The sequence below is a fragment of the Ranitomeya variabilis genome, chromosome 1, assembly GCF_051348905.1.
Source record: "Ranitomeya variabilis isolate aRanVar5 chromosome 1, aRanVar5.hap1, whole genome shotgun sequence".
In the NCBI taxonomy this organism is placed as follows: domain Eukaryota; kingdom Metazoa; phylum Chordata; class Amphibia; order Anura; family Dendrobatidae; genus Ranitomeya; species Ranitomeya variabilis.
Genome location: NC_135232.1, coordinates 890,988,584 through 891,004,102, shown reverse-complemented (window position 1 = coordinate 891,004,102; position 15,519 = coordinate 890,988,584). Strand labels below are relative to the sequence as shown.

Genomic DNA, 15,519 nt, shown 5'->3' with positions numbered 1-15,519 from the left:
TTTAGGCAAAACAGATCGGTACTAAAGTGAAAACACCAAAATTATTCAGCTGTTTTATGCCAGAATTGTGATGTAAACACCTTAAAGAATCAGGTCTACAGACTTCGGTACAACTTCTAGGATGGGAGAGGTGTAATATGGTGTGCATGTGTGGCCTTGGTCTTCAAAGTAAACCTTTACATTTTTGAAGACAGTCACTGACACGCCATGTAACAGAATATTGCTATATTTTCATAAAGAGAGCCATCCATACATCAGATTTCAGATTCAAACCTCTTTGGTCATTTAACAGTGCAAGGAAGGCTAAAAAACAAATACAAGCCATTAGTCAGGTGGGCATATAATTTTTGAGGCTAATTAACTTATAGTAAAAGTACATTGTGTAACACTTGACTTAGGAAATGGCCTATATTATGCCGTGCAAGTGTTTTAGTCTGTTGCGCTTACAATAAGTTGTGCCAGGTTTTGGTTTGCATCATGTGGTAATTTGGTCCTGGTTGCTCGAACAATCCTTAAGTCATGTCACCTCAACCTGTAACACACTGAACTAAGAGATAAGAAACCTGTCCATTTTACTGAGAACGGCCCAGGATCAGGAGCCTCTCTACACTTGATTCTTTTGCCTTCAGCATCACTTGTGAATTCACGCTCTTCACAACCACAAGATTTCAAGAAAAATTATGACAGATAGGATTTGAAGGGAAGTGTGAAACATGAAGATTTCTTGATCTTGTGATTTAGTACAATTAGATTACAAAATATGACTTAAGAAAATAAATACATAAAAAAATTGGAAAAATAAGCAATTCTTGGATGGAGAAGACAGTTTTGTAAAGCCTGCATTTTCAGTTATGCGAGTCTTGTAGAAATCAGGATTATGGTAACTTCTGACAGTTCATGATCTTCTCAGAGCGGCAGGAAAGCAGAAGACCACCCATCTCGGAGAGTTCTGGAGTGTCCTGTAGAAACACAATAATACAAACATTTCAGTAAGAAATTCTCTTTATCTCCACATTAGGAATCCGAATGAAGGAGCTAACCTAAAAGAACTTCAATTTTCAGCTGCAAAACTTGTTAGCTTGTTTCTCAGTACTCAGGCGTCAGCTGATGAGAGTAGTACTCTCCTCATCAAACACCTGTGCTCGCTGATAGCAGCAAGAGCAGGCAAGGCTGATGGGAGTATTCACCGGCCAATGCCTGTGCAATCTACTATATAATTGTCTAAGGGTCACTTCCGTCTGTCTGTCCTTCTGTCTGTCTGTCGCGGTTATTCGTTCGCTGATTGGTCTCGCCAGCTGCCTGTCATGGCTGCCGCGACCAATCAGCGACGGGCACAGTCCGGAAGAAAATGGCCGCTCCTTCCTCCCCGCAGTCAGCGCCCGCTCCGTACTCCCCTCCAGTCAGCGCTCACACAGGGTTAATGGCAGCGTTAACCGACCGCGCTATGCCGCGGTCGGTTAACGCTGTTATTAACCCTGTGTGACCAACGTTTTACTATTGATGCTGCCTATGCGGCGTCAATAGTAAACATATCTAATGTTAAAAATAATAATAATAATAAAAAAACATCATTATATACTCACCGTCCGTCGGCCCCTCGGATCCACAACAGGTCTTCCCTGCTCGCGACGCTCCGGTAACCGGTCCATGCTGCGATCTCGCGAGACCGCTACGTCATCATCTCGCGAGACCGCAATGCAATCTTCAGACCGGAGCGCGCAAGGAGCGGTAACCGGCTGCTTCAATCCTGAGGCTCCGGAAGGTGAGTATATAACTATTTTTTATTTTATTTCTTTTTTTTTTTTTTTTTTTAACAGGGATATGATGCATACTACATGGCTGGGCACTATACTACGTGGCTGGGAACTATACTACGTGGCTGGGCAATAGCATATTCTAGAATACCCGATGCGTTAGAATCGGGTCACCATCTAGTAAAGAAATAAACAGGCATTGGTTCCATCTATTTTTGATAACCAGAGCAGGTAAAGCTGACAGCTGTGGGCTGCAAACCCCAGCTGTCAAATTTATATGGGCTTGTTATAAAAAAAAAAAAAAAAATACAGGGGTCCCCAAGCTGTTTGTTTTTTTTAATTTAAATTAAATAATGGTGTGCGGTCCGGCCCCCCCCAATTTTGACAACTAGACAAAAAGCAGACAGCTCTTCTGAAACTGGAAAGGGCAATGAATATTTGCTCTCCTCAGCTTAAAAGTAGTCTGCAACCACCCCAGAAAAGGAGCAATTATTAGATGCGCCAGTTCTGGCACTTTGCCCAGCTCTTCCCACTTGCCCTGGTGCGGTGGCAAGTGGGGTAATATTTATGGGGTTGATGTTAGCTTTGTAATGTTAGCTGACATTAAGTCCACAGATTAGTAATGGAGAGGCCTCAGTAAGACGCCCCCATTACTAACCCCATAGTCATTGTGAAAAATACATAGCCAGAATAAAGTTCTTTAAACTGATAGAAAGACACAGACTATTTTTTTGACAGGTTATCATTGGACAAGTGAGGAATATGGTGTTTTATTATTTTTTGGCTGTGACAGTGGGATATGGGCATCAATGGATTATTGGTGGAAAGGAGAGTATAACTTTGCTTTTTTATGGATAAGTGGGTAAAGGGGTGGGGAGTTTTTATTTCAAATAAAAGGTGTTTGTGTCTATTTTAATTAAAAATGACTATTCTGGCTGTGTATTTTTTACAATATGACTATGGGGTCAGTAATATGGGCGCCACCTCTCATTTACTAACATGAGGGCAAAAGTATTTCACTTGCCAACGCACCAAGGCAAGTTGGAAGAGCCTGGCAAAGCGCCAGAATTGACTTACCTAACAGATGCGCCTTTTCTAGGGTGTCTGAAGGCTGCCATTTTTATGCTGGGTAGGGCCAATATCCATGGCTCCTTCCTAGTCTGAGAATACCAGCCCCCTGCTGTCTGCTCTAGCTTGGCTGCTTGTCAAAAATGATGTGGGGGCGGGGCACACTTAGCGGACAGCTGGGCGCTGCAGCTGTCAGCTTTACCTGCACTGGTTATCAGATGTAGGATGATGAAAGTAGTACTCATCAGCTGACACCTGTGACAGACGGGTAACTTTTTACATCCGGTCAAAGCAGCTGGCTCACATGCTGTCATCTGACTATGTGGAAACCACAGAGTCTGATCCCATCACTAGTCAGGATGACACTATTGTGAACAAGGCCTAAAAAGGTTATAAATAGTGTTCGCCTACTCCAGCTATGCAACACCGAAACAACCATAAATCATGTGTGATTCCATTATGGCTCCATGGATAAGACAGTAAACAGTATAAGGCTTTATTCACACATCAGAACTTAATCAGTATTTCATCAGTATTTGTATGCCAAAACCAGAAGTGTCTCCAAAACACAGAACAGGTGTAAATGTTTCTATTGTTTTTTCTCCAAGTTCCACTCCAGGTTTTGGCATACAAAATACTGATGTGTGAATAAGTTGTAAGCTGAATGTAATCAGTGTAGGCAGCTGGCCACCACCACTGTGCCACATTGTTTAGTGGCCACTCGTGGGTACTGCAGATCTGCTTCTATATGAACAGGTGCAGATCTGCAGAACCCAGCAGCGGCCACTAAACTGTGCGCCAGAGGTGGCCTCAAAACCTCATTGTTCGGATACTGATGACCTATCTTAATAATTCTTAACTATTCAAGGGAGCATTCGTGCACATTTAATCGAAGTTCAATTATCAAAGTACTGGCAGGTACAACATGGATGAATCTAACACGCATCTCTATTCTCTTCATACAGGTAATCATATCATTCAACCTCTGAACAACTACCTTGCATGTATTTTTACTCCATTCAATGTCAGCAAGCAACCTGAATGGTATCTAACTCATTCTATCTCCGGCATTGAATCCTGCATGTATCTAGATTTGTTAGCCATCTTAGCAAGCATTTGTTTTGGTATATAGCTATTGAACTTACTTCTGCTTGTTCCTTATGCAGAGAGGTCATATAACTGTTTTCAAAGTGGTTTCTGATCTACGTTGGCCTGGACATTTACCGTATATACTCGAGTATAAGCCGAGGTTTTCTGCCCCAAAAAATGGGCTGAGAGTGCCCCTCTCGGCTTATACTCGAGTCATGGAAGGCGGGCGGGGTCGTCGGGTGAGGGGGGAGCAACGACGGTCACATACTCACCTGCTCCTGACGCGGTCCCTGCGTGTCCCATGGTCCCCGGCGCCTTATTCCTCTGTTCAGCGGTCACGTGGTACCGCTCATTAAAGTAATACCAGTGACCGCTCAATACAGGAAAAAGCTGCGGGTGCCGGATACCATGTGTCCAGGAGAAGCTGCCAGGGACCACGCCGGAGCAGGTGAGTATTTAATATTCACATGTCCCTCGTTCCAGCGTCGGCGCCGCTCCGTCTTCCGTGTCCTCTGCAGTGACTGTTCAGGTCAGAGGGCACGATGACGTATTAGTGTGTGCCTGAACAGTCAGTGCGGAGAGACGGGACACTGAGGAGCAGCAGGCAGCGATGAGTGGTATGTCTTTTTTTATTGCAGCAGCAGCATTATATGTGGCACATTGTTATATGGAGCGTATATGGGGCCATACTAAACTGTATGGAGCATTATATGCGGCATATTTGTATATGGAGCATCTTATGGGGCATATTTGTATATGGAGAATCTTATGGGGCCATAATGAACTGCATGGAGCATTATATGGGGCATATTTGTATATGGAGCTTGTTATGGGGCCATAATGAACTGCATGGAGCATTATTTGTGGCACATTTGTATATGGAGCATTATATGGGGCGTATTTTAATATGGAGCATCTTATGGGGCCCATCATGAACTGTATGGAGCATTATATGGGGCTCCTGATTCAATATGGATATTCAGAAACACTTAACCTACTGATGTCTCAATTAATTTTTCTTTTATTGGTATCTATGCTTACTTTTGACATTTACCGGTAGCTGCTGCATTTTCCACCCTAGGCTTATACTCAAGTCATTAAGTTTTCCCAGTTTTTTGTGGTAAAATTAGGGGGGGGGGTCGGCTTATACTCGAGTATATACGGTATTTATCTGTTTACTACATTTACTGTGTCCTGCTCGCTGTCTCAACTTAGTTTGATTCATTGCTAGCAAGATAAAAAAAAAAAAACTTGCTTAACAGCGCAGATCCATTCAGTCCCACCATCCAACACAAGAGACGATCTCACAAATCACTTAACAGTCTGCTCACTCTTTCTACCATCCTTCTCCTAGTCGCTGGAGACATCTCTCCCAACCCCGGCCCCCCATGGTATAGCCAGTCAAACCTCCAACTGCTACACTCAGAAACCCCTCTAACCTTATTAATATTCCCTGCATGCCTTCTGTCTCTTTCAATTGTGCCCTTTGGAATTTTCGCTCTGTGTGTAATAAACTCCATTTCATCCATGACTTCTTCCTTTATAATTCTCTTAACCTCCTGGCTCTTACTGAAACCTGGATCCAGCAGTCAGACACCACCGCTGCTGCTGCTCTTTCATATGGTGGACTACACTTTTCTCATACCCCAAGATCGGACAATTGGACAACAGAGCAGGTGGAGGTGTTGGTCTGCTCCTATCACCCAAATGTACCTTCCAAGTTATCCCCCCCAAGTACCGTCACTTGTCTACCCTTCCTTTGAAGTCCATGCTGTCAGACTCTACATCCCCTTCTCCATGTGAGTGGCGGTGGTGTATCGTCCTCCCTCTCATAAGTTCCTGGATCACTTTGCCACCTGGCTTCCACATTTTCTCTCCTGTGACATCCCCACCCTCATCATGGGTGATATCAACATCCCCATTGCTTTTCCCCTCTCCCCATCTGATTCTCACCTTTTATCAATAACCTCCTCTTTCGGCCTCTCACAGCATACTAACTCTCCAACGCATGAAGATGGAAACTCCCTCGACTTGGTCTTCTCCCGGCTTTGCTCAGTGGACGATTTCACAAACTCCCCCTCTACCGCTCTGACCACAACCTTCTTTCGTTCTATCAAGAACTGCCATTCCACTCAGATCACCCCCACTTTCCACATTTATAGAAACATACAGGCCATTAACACCCAGAAACATATGAAGAACTTGCAGTCCTCATTGGCCCCCCCATCTCCTCCATCTCATATCCTGATTCTGCACTGAAGAATTATAATGAAACCCTGCAAAGTGCCCAGGATCAAATTGCACCTCCTATACTTAGAACAACTCGGCACAGATGGTGACAACTGTGGCACATGCTGTAAACACGTTTCCTGCAGCGGTGCCCCAGGTGCGCCGAACGTCTGTGGAGAAAATCTAATCTACCCAAAGATTTGATCCATTTTAAGTTCATGCTTAAAACATACAACTTTGCCCTTCACCTCTCCAAACAAACCTATTTTAACACCCTCATCACCTCACTGTCAAATAACCCTAAACATCTCTTTGACACTTTTCATTCCCTACTCAGCCCAAGAGTGCAGGCCCCAACCACAGATCTCCGCGCTGACGATCTGGCCAATTACTTCAAAGAAAAAAAATTGACCAAATCCGACAGGAAGTTATCTCTCAATCCCTTCATACCATGCACAGTCCTCCCTCCCCCACTGCATTTAGTTCACTGTCTGACTTTGAACCAGTTACAGAAGAAGTAATCAGGCTCCTTGCATCTTATCACCCGACCACTTGCACCAGTGACCCCATTCTGTCACATCTCCTGCAGTCCCTTTCCCCAGCTGTCACCTCTCACCTAACAAATATTCAACCTCTCTTCCGGTATCTTTCCCTCCTCATTTTATCATGCCATCATACATCCACTACTTAAAAAACCATCCCTCAACCAAAACTGTGCCACTAACTATAGACCTGTCTCTAATCTTCCCTTCATCTCAAAAATCCTTGAATGCCAGGTCCACTCCCATCTTATCCGCTATCTCTCACATAACTCTCTTCTCGACCCTTTTCAATCTGGTTTCCGCTCTTAACACTCTACTGAAACTGTCCTCACCAAAGTCTCTAATGACCTACTGACAGCTAAATCTAATGGTCACTACTCCATGCTAATTCTCTGGGATCTCTCCACAGCATTCAATACTGTGGATTAGGGTTGAGCGAAACGGGTCGGCCATTTTCAGAAGTCGCCGACTTTTGGCAAAGTCGGGTTTCATGAAACCCGACCCGACCCCTGTGTGGGGTCGGCCATGAGGTCGGCGATCTTCTGAATCTGGTATCGGAATTCCGATACCGAGTTCCGATATGTTTGCGGTATCGGGAATCGGTATTGGAATCCATATTTAAGTGTAAAATAAAGAATCAAAATAAAAAATATTGATATACTCACCCTCGGACGCGCCCTGGTACTAACCGGCAGGCTTCCTTCCTAAGAATGAGCGCGTGAATGACCTGCGGTGACGTCGCGGCTTGTGATTGGTCGCGAGCGGTCACATGGACAAGCCGCGACGTCATATAAGGTCCTTCACGCGCTCATTCTTAGGAAGGAAGGCTGCCGGAAAGAAGCACGGCGCGTCCAAGGGTGAGTATATACCTAATAGGAATATACTCACCCTCTGACGCGCCCTGCTTCTTTCCGGCAGCCTTCCTTCCTAAGAATGAGCGCGTGAAGGACCTTAGATGACGTCGCGGCTTGTCCATGTGACCGCTCGCGACCAATCACAAGCCGCGACGTCACCGCAGGTCATTCACGCGCTCATTCTTAGGAAGGAAGCCTGCCGGTTAGTACCAGGGCGCGTCCGAGGGTGAGTATATCAATATTTTTTATTTTGATTCTTTATTTTACACATTAATATGGATCCCAGGGCCTGAAGGAGAGTTTCCTCTCCTTTAGACCCCCCTGGGAACCATAGTATCCCATTGCACTGCATTGGGTTTCGTGTTTCGGCCGACCCCGACTTTTTTATAGGATCGGCCGATTTCACTCGACCCGACTTTTGAGAAAGTCGGGTTTCGTGAAACCCGACCCGATCCTATAAAAATAAAAGTCGCTCAACCCTACTGTGGATCATCAGCTCCTCCTCACTATGCTCCACTCCATCGGCCTCAAGGACACCGTTCTCTCCTGGTTCTCCTCCCATCTCTCTGACCACTCTTTCACTGTATCTTTTGCTGGTTCCTCCTCCGCCTCCTCTCACCTTCCCCTTACTGTTGTGGTTTCTCAAGGATCAGTCCTAGGCCCCTTCCTCTTCTCTTTGTATACTGCCCCTATTAGACAAACAATCAGTAGATTTGGTTTCCAGTACCATCTCTAAGCGGATGACACCCAATTATACAGTTCTCCTGATATCACGCCTACCTTTTTAGAAAACACCAGTGATTGTCTTACAGCTATCTCTAACATCATGTCCTCCCTCTATCTGAAACTGAACCTGTCAAAAACTGAACTCCTTGTGTTCTCTCCCTACTTTCGACTCTGCAAAAACTTTCACTCATTAATTCTTGTCTGGACTACTGTAACTCTCTACTAAACTCTCCCCTCTCCAATCTGTCCTGAATGCTGCAGCCAGGATCATATTCCTCACCAATCGTTATACCGATGCCTGTACCTTGTGCCAGTCATTACACTGGTTACCCATCCACTCCAGAATCCAGTACAAAACTATTACCTTCATCCACAAAGCACTCCATGGCTCAGCACCACCCTACATCTCCTCCCTGGTCTCAGTCTACCACCCTACCCGTGCTCTCCGTTCTGCTAATGACTCCCATCTCCAAGACTTTTCACGTGCTTCACCAATTCTTTGGAATGCACTACCCAGGTTAATACGATTAATCCCCACAGTTTTAAGCGCGCCCTAAAAACGCATTTGTTCAGACTGGCCTACCGCCTCAACGCATTAACCTAACTATCCCTGTGTGGCCCATTCAAAAAACTTAAACCATAATCAGGTTCCTTGCATCATGTTCTCATACACTTTATACAGTTAATAGCCCTCTGTGTCTGTACTGCTACATATTTAGGCTGTTAACTGGTTCATGCAGCTTCACATGAACACCCGATTCTTACACTATGGCTGGTCTGAACAACGAAAGCAATTGTTACCATCCACCTCATGTCTCCTTTTTTCCCTCAGTTTGTAAGCTTGCGAGCAGGGCTCTCACTCCTCTTGGTATCTATTTTGAACTGTGATTATTGTTATGCTGTAATGTCTATTGTCTGTACAAATGCCCTCTATAATTTGTAAAGCGCTGCGGAATATGTTGGCACTGTATAAATAAAATTATTATCCTATCGATGTGTCATCAAGATCAAAGTGGCTGAAAACCTTTTAAGTGCGTTATTCTGTAATGTCCGATTGACATTATACGTGTATCCTTTAAAGCATAAAATGCTGCAGAATATGCTGGCCCAATATGCATTCTTAATATCCAAGAAGACAGCCTGACTTTTAGGAATTCAGTATCTGGGATCCTACTGGCTTCCAGCAATCTACATCAGAATTACTAGACATGCCATCCATATAGCTGTGGAAATAGAATTTCTGCACCGATTACAAAGAACAAATGACAGTTACAGGACTCATCAAGACAATACCATTATGTAATTCAATAGCTTCTGACAAAGGCCCTCCCTTTTCTCTCTACCCATTAACATCTGCCTATTTTACAGCTCTCCCCAGATGAGACCAGGGCAGTAATGCTTAAAAAAATAAATCACCATTCACCCCCCAGGAGAATGATCACAAGTAAAGGACAAGGTGAACTGACAGAATCCAAGTGCCTTCAAACCTTATTTCCACACAGGAAACAAAATCCAGAATCTATGACTTGATCATAAAACATTGATCTTAATTCCAAAGTCCACCTAACACAGTGCCGTGTGACTTTCCAATGCGTTGGAGACTTGTGTCAGCAAGGCGCGAGAGTGCCGCTATCCAAGCCCTCCAGACCAGGTCGCCCTGCAACCTCATTGTGGATCCCACAGGGAAATCCTTCTCTTCTCCTAACATTAATGTGATACCTTGCTCTGCTACCTTCAGAAAATGACTAATGGCTAAGACCCGGGATGGGTCAAAACGTCTATTATCATTTTTAGTCGCCTTTCTGTACCACCATTTGACCTGCCCCAATTTTTGTATTCTTTGTTCACGGACTTGAATAAAAAACTTAATCACCATAAACCAGGAGTGTGTGGTGAATTCTGATTGTCTAGAGTGCACCGCACTCTGACAGTGTGCACACTAAATAATACTCTGTTTTCAGAATGGTGTCACTTTGGGGTATTTTCTGTCATATAGGCCCCTAAAGTCACTTCAAACGTGAGGTGGCCCCTAAAAAATGGTTTTGTAAATTTTGTTGGAAAAATGAGAAATCGCTGGTCAACTTCTAGGCTATGTGCACACGTTCATGTTTTTTCGCGTTTTTTCATGATAAAAACGTGAAAAAACACACTCACATTAACAAGCATCCTATTTTTAGAATGCATTGCGCAATTTTTGTGTACATGCTGCATTTTCTTCCATGGCGGAATCGCATTCCGGAAAAAAACTAAGCATGTTCATTCTTTGTGCGGAATCGCGGGAATTAAGCACACATAGGACTGCATTGATCCGCTTACTTTCCGCATGTGGCTATGCCCACCTTGCGGGAAGTAAGCGGATCATCTGCGGATGGTACCCAGGGTGGAGGAGAGGAGACTCTCCTCCAGGCCCTGGGAACCATATAATTGTTAAAAAAAAGAAAAAGAAAAAAGAGAATTAAAATAAAAAATCATGATATTCTCACCTTCCAGCGTTCCCGCTCGTCGCGATGCTCCGGTCCCAGTAATGCATTGCGAAAATTACCTGTGGTGACGTGCGGTCTCTCGAGACCGCTACGTCATTTGAGGTCATTGTTGCAATGCATTATTGGGACCGGAGCATGGCGACGAGCGGGAACGCTGGAAGGTGAGAATATCATGATTTTTTATTTTTTTTTAACATTCTATCTTTTACTATTGATGCTGCGTAGGCAGCATCTATAGTAAAAAGTTGGTCACACTTGTCAAACACTGTTTGACAAGTGTGACCAACCTGTCAATCAGTTTTCCAAGTGATGCTACAGATCGCTTGGAAAACGCTAGCATTCTGCAACCTAATTACGCTTGTAAAACGCTAGTGTTTAGCGGGAATATGCATGCCAATCCGCATGTGATATACCCGCAGCAGGAGTTGCGGAATTTCAGCGGAAATTTCAGCGGCAATTCTGCAACGTGTGCACTTAGCCTTAACCCTTATAACTTCCCAACAAAAATGTTATGTTTTAAAAATTGTGCCGATTTAAAGCAGACATGTGGGAAATGTTGTGACATAAGTTTCTGATTTAAGGGCATAAAAATTGAAAGTTTGGAAAATAGCAACATTTTCACAATTTTTTTTTTTTTTTTAATAAAAAATAAACGCAATTCATATCGAACAAATGTTACCACTACAATGAAGTACAATATGTCACAAGACGACAGTCTCAGTCACCGGGACCCATTCCAGAGTTATGGCCTCATATAAAGTCACAGTGGTCATGAAGGTGAAAACAAGCTTGGGGTTTGTTCACACAGGGTGTTTTTGCTACTTTTTATGCTAATTTTACAGTACCACCAAAGCCTATGAGATTTCAGAAATCTCATGCACACACACATTGGGATTTGTGTGATCAGGATTTTGTGCTTTGCTGCTTTTTTTGGACATAGGGCATGTCACTTCTTTCAGCGTTTTTCACCTATTGGCTTGAATGGGTGTTGAAAAAAACACTGTAAATACGCAGGTACCATTATTTGCAGCGTTTTTACTGCAGAAAGTCAATGGACACTAGCATGGACAAAGACAAAAAAACGCACACAAAAAAAAAAAAAAAGCACCTAAACCTGCATTTTTGCCGCAGATCCTTCTTTCCTGCCAAGATCAGCTTTTGCTGCAGAAGAAAAAGCAACAAAAACGCCCTGTGTGAACTTACCCTTGGGGTGAGGGGGATAAACTGAGCCCCTCTCCAATTGGTGATGCTCCACGGATTCTGGAAGTGTTATTTTTCTGTGCCCCTCTGTTCCAAAGATAAGACCCAAACTTTCCCTCCAGCCAACTAGGCGTGAACCACCGAACTCAGTGCACCTGCCTCACCGGGGACATTAGAATGGAGGGCGCAGAAGAGAACTAATTGGGGGAGAAGCAGCGACTGGAGGGGGCTCCGCTCCTATCAAACATCCAGATGCCCTCAGTAACTGATGATAAATGGAGTCACAATGAAGAGGACCAGGAATGACCCCCGCTATAGCCACATGGACTCAGAGAGAACCCAGGCGTGGGGGATAGATGGGGCATCTCCACACAAGACCACCAGGGCGGCGCCACAGATCACCTCAGCTTATGGGTGGTCCTAGTAACAACCCCATCCCCAGCCTCCCCTATGGGAGACCCCTCTGCTGTGTGCTGGCCGATACTCACTGGCTCAGGGCAGCAGGTAGATGAACACCAGTAACACCAGGTCAAACAGGAAAAAGATCCAGAGGTCGAACCAGTAGGAGTGGTGAGACAGGGTCTGCAGGCAGCCGTGCGCCTCCCTCCGCCGTGCGGCCAGCTCTGCCGGCACCTTCCCCGCTCCTGCGGCCAGCTCTGCCGGCACCTTCCCCGCTCCTGCGGCCAGCTCTGCCGGCACCTTCCCCGCTCCTGCGGCCAGCTCTGCCGGCACCTTCCCCGCTCCTGCGTCCCCCTCCGGCTGTGCCCGCTGCCGAGTCTCCATGCTGCGCACAGGGCCGGCGTCTCACAGTCACACAGTGACAGTACAGAAGTATGTGGGAGCGCTGGTCATGTGACAGGAAGCAAAGGGAGTGGTCACATGACAGGAAGCTGTGACGTCACCTCTATGGTAAGTACAGAGAGCGGGGCACGTGTTGTGCGCGGCGTCACCTCAGGTAGCGAGGCGACCGTGTGTGGTGTCACCATGGAAACCAAGAGCTCAGCTGGGGCGGAAGTAATAGACATGAAGAAGTTCTGACATGAGGTGCTGCTACCAGAAAGCAATGATAAGCAGCCATTATCAATGTACCTAGAGTGATAATCAGGCAGCCATGGTAGTATGTGCAATAAAGCCTAGAGCTGTAAAGTGACATGCTGCAAGATCACTGGTAGCTAGAGTGACGGAAGGGCAGTGATAGCAGGAGAACACAGCCATGTATAACGTGCACACATTAACCCCTTCATGACCCAGCCTATTTTGGCCTTAATGACCTTGCCGTTTTTTGCAATTCTGACCAGTGTCCCTTTATGAGGTAATAACTCAGGAACGCTTCAACGGATCCTAGCGATTCTGAGATTGTTTTTTCGTGACATATTGGGCTTCATGTTAGTGGTAAATTTAGGTCGATAATTTCTGAGTTTATTTGTGAAAAAAACGGAAATTTGGCGAAAATTTTGAAAATTTCGCAATTTTCACATTTTGAATTTTTATTCTGTTAAACCAGAGAGTTATGTGACACAAGATAGTTAATAAATAACATTTCCCGCATGTCTACTTTACATCAGCACAATTTTGGAAACAATTTTTTTTTTTGCTAGGAAGTTATAAGGGTTAAAATTTGACCAGTGATTTCTCATTTTTACAACAAAATTTACAAAACCATTTTTTTTCGGGACCACCTCACATTTGAAGTCATTTTGAGGGTTCTATATGGCTGAAAATACCCAAAAGTGACACCATTCTAAAAACTGCACCCCTCAAGGTGCTCAAAACCACATTCAAGAAGTTTATTAACCCTTCAGGTGTTTCACAGCAGCAGAAGCAACATGGAAGTAAAAAATGAACATTTAACTTTTTAGTCACAAAAATGATCTTTTAGCAACAATTTTTTTATTTTCCCAAGGGTAAAAGGAGAAACTGGACCACGGACGTTGTTGTCCAATTTGTCCTGAGTACGCTGATACCTCATATGTGGGGGTAAACCACTGTTTGGGCGCACGGCAGGGCTCGGAAGGGAAGGAGCGCCATATGACTTTTTCAATGAAAAATTGGCTCCGATCTTTAGCGGACACCATGTCGCGTTTGGAGAGCCCCCGTGTGCCTAAACATTGGAGCTCCCCCACAAGTGACCCCATTTTGGAAACTAGACCCCCCAAGGAACTTATCTAGAAGCATAGTGAGCACTTTAAACCCCCAGGTGCTTCACAAATTGATCCGTAAAAATGAAAAAGTACTTTTTTTTCACAAAAAAATTATTTTAGCCTCAATTTTTTCATTTTCACATGGGCAACAGGATAAAATGGATCCTAAATTTTGTTGGGCAATTTCTCCTGAGTACACCAATACCTCACATGTGGGGGTAAACCACTGTTTGGGCACATGGTAAGGCTCGGAAGGGAAGGAGCGCCATTTGACTTTTTGAATGAAAAATTATCTCCATCGTTAGCGGACACCATGTCGCGTTTGGAAAGCCCCTGTGTGCCTAAACATTGGAGCTCCTCCACAAGTGACCCCATTTTGGAAACTAGACCCCCCAAGGAACTCATCTAGAGGCATAGTGAGCACTTTAAACCCCCAGGTGCTTCACAAATTGATCCGCAAAAATGAAAAAGTACTTTTTTTTCACACAAAATTTCTTTTAGCCTCAATTTTTTCATTTTCACATGGGCAACAGGATAAAATGGATCCTAAAATTTGTTGGGCAATTTCTCCTGAGTATGCCGATACCTCATATGTGGGGGTAAACCACTGTTTGGGTGCACGGCAAGGCTCGGAAGGGGAGGCGTGCCATTTGACTTTTTGAATGGAAAATTAGCTCCAATCGTTAGCGGACACCATGTCGCATTTGGAGAGCCCCTGTGTGCCTAAACATTGGAGCTCCCCTACAAGTGACCCCATTTTGGAAACTAGACCCCCCAAGGAACTTATCTAGATGCATAGTGAGCACTTATAACCCCCAGGTGCTTCACAGAAGTTTATAACGCAGAGCCGTGAAAATAAAAAAATAATTTTTCTTTCCTCAAAAATGATTTTTAGCCCAGAATTTATTATTTTCCCAAGGGTAATCGGAGAAATTGGACCCCAAATGTTGTTGTCCAGTTTGTCCTGAGTACGATGATACCCCATATGTGGGGGTAAACCACTGTTTTGGCACACGTCGGGGTTCGGAAGGGAAGTAGTGACGTTTTGAAATGCAGACTTTGATGGAATGCTCTGCGGGCGTCAGGTTGCGTTTGCAGAGCCCCTGATGTGCCTAAACAGTAGGAACTCCCCACAATTGACTCCATTTTGGAAACTAGACCCCCAAGTTCCCCAAGGGAACTTATCTAGATGTGTAGTGAGCACTTTGAACCCCCAAGTGCTTCACAGAAGTTTATAACGCAGAGCCGTGAAAATAAAAAATGTGTTTCCTTTCCTCAAAAATATTTTTTTAGCCCAGAATTTTTTTATTTTTGCAAGAGTAACAGGAGAAATTGGACCCCAAAAGTTGTTGTCCAGTTTCTCCTGAGTACGCTGATACCCCATATGTGGGGGTAAACCACTGTTTTGGCACACGTTGGGGTTCGGAAGGGAA

At 44.6% G+C, this 15,519-nt stretch overlaps 1 long non-coding RNA gene across 2 annotated transcripts; it reads right to left on the bottom strand.

Moving 5' to 3' along the window:
• Positions 1-210: 210 nt before the first annotated feature.
• Positions 211-13,176, bottom strand: LOC143788674 (uncharacterized). Of its 2 annotated transcripts, XR_013218706.1 has the most exons (3): positions 12,678-12,806; positions 12,434-12,644; positions 211-959 (listed from the first exon to the last, which is right to left on the bottom strand). It is a non-coding gene; the product is annotated as an uncharacterized LOC143788674 (long non-coding RNA). The 2 variants fall into 2 exon arrangements; XR_013218703.1 differs by having other exon boundaries at positions 12,434-13,176.
• Between the last annotated feature and the right edge of the window lie 2,343 nt (positions 13,177-15,519).